Source organism: Piliocolobus tephrosceles, chromosome 9, assembly GCF_002776525.5.
Source record: "Piliocolobus tephrosceles isolate RC106 chromosome 9, ASM277652v3, whole genome shotgun sequence".
Taxonomy (NCBI): domain Eukaryota; kingdom Metazoa; phylum Chordata; class Mammalia; order Primates; family Cercopithecidae; genus Piliocolobus; species Piliocolobus tephrosceles.
Window position 1 is genome coordinate 34,091,298 of NC_045442.1, and position 4,392 is coordinate 34,095,689.

The following is a 4,392-nucleotide window of genomic DNA, read 5'->3' on the forward strand; positions in this document are numbered from 1 at the left end:
TCGTCTTTCTATCAATCCATATATGTGCATACACATATTTTTTTCTGAACTATTTATGCCCCCTTTATCCATAAATATGTAAGTATTTCCTAAGAACAAGGATTTTTTTAATTTTAAAAACACTTTATTTAATAAAAGTTAAACATACAAAACTGAAATAACACACATCCTAAAAATTACCTTCTTCCATTAATAGGAAGACCCTTTCCTATGGATGTATCTGGCTTAAACTCAACTCAGGATAATTGTGATGTTCATTTACACCAACAAATGCAGACAATTTGATCTAATTAACAAAAATTACAAACAGCTAAATGAACATAATATACAGGGAAATTATGGTCAGATTAATGCACAAGAAATACAAGAATATTTTAATGATGAAACATTCAGTTCTCTTGTTCGTTAATTTAGCCTTGTGTTTTTACAAAAATAGTATCTACGCTGTATACAGGGCTATACATCAGCTTTTTGTTCTCCCATATAAACATTACACATCCAAAACATGGTACCACTGCCGTAAATGAAAAAAACAAAAAACAGGAAAAAGGCAAACATACAAAACACAAAAACACCTTAGAAAAGGGAGCTCATTCTAAGGTTTCTTACATAAAACTAAGAGTACATAAAAATAAAACAGATCAATTTTAGAGATGGCCTAATAGGCCTAGGAAACAAGTTTTTGAGGAAAAACCTCAAAACAAACTTTGCCATTTACAAGTTAACCTATCTTTAGGCTTAACTGAACAACAGCCAAGTTTTAAAGTTGAAAATAAGAAAAATGAAAGGATCTCTTTAGCAGGTTGGTGTTTTTGCCTTGGTGTTCCAATGAATTGCTAGAGTATGTGTCAAGTTCAAAGCATCTGAAAGTTTCAAATTACAGCTTACAAAAAGTACATACCATAGGTTAAGTAGGCGCCTGATATTAGGAAGATCAATAATTCATCTAAGTGCTGTATGAAACAGCATCTACAAAAGTTGCTTTATTCAACAAAGTTTGAGGGGTCCATGGTACTGATAATGAGAAAAGTTAAACAAATAGCAGTTATCAAATGCAATTTCTTCACGTTTCATTCTAGTGAAGTCAACCAATGACGACAATGGTATCTTGCTTACTCATCTAACAAATAATTTACCTTTAGAAAAATATAAGGATAAAAAGGTAAATGTAAAGCCCTGCAGAGATAAAATCCAACAGTTTTTCTGATTATTGAGGCATCAAATGCCTGACATTATATGTAGAGTTATCTTGATATTGTGTCATAGTTTTATCGGCAATTCCACAAGTTCCTACTCCAACTTTGCCAGTCACACTCTCAGAAGCAAAAATACTCCTCTTTACCTGGCCTTTTTTGCTTTTGGAATAGGCTCTGTTGTTGAATTGTTGCCATTTCACTTTCTGGTCCTCTCTTTCCTGCTCAAATTCTTTTATTCTCTGAGCTTTTTTCAAAGCCGCCTTCTTTTTATATTCATGCTGCTGGGCAATCATTTCTTTTTTTGACATGGGTTTGTTACCACTGTCCTCCTTTGCCTTCCTTCCTTCTACAGGCTTGAGGTTCAACAGTGAAGTCACTTCAGCATTGCCATAACCAGCAAAAGTGATTGCAGCAGTGCCATTTTCTTCATCTATCTCTTCAATCTCCGCTTCATAACACTATCCATCTTGACTTCAGATTGCCATACACTTGTCTCCTACTTTCCATGAGTAGGTTGAATAGAAGCAAAACTGTCTGAACTTGCAAGCATCTCAGAAGGTTGAGTTGACAGGTCTTTGGTTAGTTCTATAACTTCTTGTAAATCTTTCTTCAATTTTAGCAAATCTTCATTTTCTCCATTTCCAGATAATGCAGCTTCAACTTGCTGGAGCTGAGCTTTGTAGCTTGCCAGCTGCTTTGCTAAATCCTCTGACATCTTGTGTGGGGCTGGGGGCGGGGCAGTGGGAAGGGGTTGGGGCAAATGAGCCTAGTGGTAGTGGCGGCGGCAGCAGCAGCAGTAGCAGGAAAATCTCCGCGACAACAACAAGGCGACTCAGTCTGAAAAGGCAGGATTTTCTCTTACGTAATCCCAACACATGTATGGAAATCAGGGAATTTGTAACACTGATACAAAATGCTTATCTGAGCTATAGTTTATATTTAAATTTCACCCATTGCTCCAATAATGTCCTTCATATCTTTTTTTTTTTCTGATCCAGCATCCAATTAATGATCACACTTTGCATTTACTGTTCATATCTCTTAAGTCTTCTTTCAGCTAGATCAGGTTCTCAGCCTTCCCTTACCTTTCATGAATTTGATTTTTTTTTGTTTTATTTTGTTTTTAGATTACAGGCCAGTTGTTATGTAGAATGTCCTTCAGTTTGGTTTGTTTGATGCTGCCTCATAATTAGGTTAAGGTTATACAGTTTTGGCAGGTGTACCATAGAAATGATATGGAGTCCTTTTCAAGGCAGTGAGGTCAGTGCATCTCTTTATTGGTATTGTTAACTGTGGTTAAATGGTTATGGTTGTGTTCATCAGATTAACTCACCGTGGAGTTACTAATTTTCCCTTTATAATCAACAAGTTATTTTCATGGAGGTGCTCAGAATCTTTGTACATATACTCTTCTTTATCAAACTTCTACCCACTAGTTTTAGCATCCATTGATAATTCTTGTCTAAATCATGGTTGCACAAAGATGATATTCTGACTCCATCATTTCTACTATAAGAGAGAGCTATCCTTTCTCCTTTATTTATTTATATTTGTATGAACTCATAGATTATTTTATTCTATGGCTATTCTATAGTGATATTACCACTGTAATATTGTCATATAATACCACTATAATGATAATAAAGAATTACCATTATTTATTCTGATGTTCAAATAGTCCCAGATTTGGCCTATGGGGGTCCCTTCTGATTCCTGTGTTCTTTTTTCATATCTCCATTTTTTAAAAAGCACTTCCTTGCTTTCTGGCACAACATGATATTCTAAGCTTATCTTGTACTTTCCCCCTCTCAGCCCTAGAATTAGCCATTTCTCCAAGGAGCCCTAGTTTTTTTTTTTTTTTTTTTTCAGTACAAATGGTATTTAGAAACCAAGATTCGAGTGCCAGGTGTACTCAATGCTACCATAGTGTCTACTTCTAAGCCCTTTAGCCCACAGAGCTAAGAAATAGACATATCTTAATTTCTACATCTGTATACACACACACACACACACAATCATGGATTCATATAGATACCTCCAGTTCCAACTCGACACTACAAGATTCATTTTAGTCCTCCCTTTCTCCATATTTATAACTCTCTCCAACAGCAAGAACTAGCTTCCAATATCCTCAGTACATTTACTCATTTGCCCAACTCTACAGCACACAAAAGGTATTTCAGAACCGCTAACCCATATCACTACAGAAAAAATCCTTATAACTAGAATTAAATATTTGTTGGGCTTGTTTGTTTGGTTTTATCCTCCCTTCAGCATCTTAATATTATTTGTTTGAAATAGAGTTAATTAAAATAGAGCTAAGTTCATTTCTTTTTTTCATGTCAGGTAACGTGCTGATGTCTTAGGGTTTACAGGAGACACATCTCACATGTGTGTGAAAACCCAGTCATCAAGATGATGAGCTACAAAAGGATGCATTTGTGTCTATTTGTATTCCATTTTAAGTTTCTTCCCCCTTCTCATCCTTGTTGGTTTTTTTGTTTTTGTTTTTGTTTTTTTTTTGTAATGGAGCTTGTGGATTTTGTGGATGGGCTTCACCGGGTCTGTAAACCCACGGGAGTTTTATGCAAAATATTGAATATGTCTGCATTTGGAGGAAGGGGAGAGAATCCATAACTTCATAAGATTCTTAAAATGGTCTTTAACCTCACAATTTAGGAGAGCAATAGAGAAGAGCACGAATCCAGGGACCTCTAAGAGGCTTCCTACTAGTGGGGTAGAAGTTCTGCCAGACTGTGAGTCTCTCAGGACAGACAGGATCTTCTTTATCTTATATCTCCACTGCTGAGCATAAACATAAACGCAGAGGGAACAGACACCAAAGGAAAATAAAAGAGAAATGTGGGAGCAAATATGTACCTTGAAGCCAACTCAGGATGCTCTTTCTTTCTAAGCATTTCCCCACCAGTGACATCAGCTCAGACATCTTAGATTCTGGGCCTCCCAGGGCATGCCTAGAATCACACCATGGTGGGGACACAGCCTGGGCATCTGTCTATAGGTGTACATAGAAAAATAAACTAGACTGGGCACGGTGTCTTACACCTGTAATCCCAGCATTTTGGGAGGCCGAGGCAGGTGGATCACAATGTCAGGAGTTCAAGACAAGCTTAGCCAAGACCTGTCTCTACTAAAAATGCAAAAAATTTAGCTGGGTGTGGTGGTGGGTGCCTGT

General features: G+C 36.7%; 1 non-coding gene and 1 pseudogene across 1 annotated transcript; both read right to left on the reverse strand.

Annotated features, from left to right (window-relative positions):
- Nucleotides 1-1,207: 1,207 nt before the first annotated feature.
- Nucleotides 1,208-2,054, reverse strand: LOC111538691 (annotated as a pseudogene).
- Nucleotides 2,055-3,531: 1,477 nt separating this feature from the next.
- LOC111538955 lies at nucleotides 3,532-3,631 on the reverse strand. The gene has a single exon (XR_002730523.1). It is a non-coding gene; the product is annotated as a small nucleolar RNA U13 (small nucleolar RNA).
- Nucleotides 3,632-4,392: the final 761 nt, after the last annotated feature.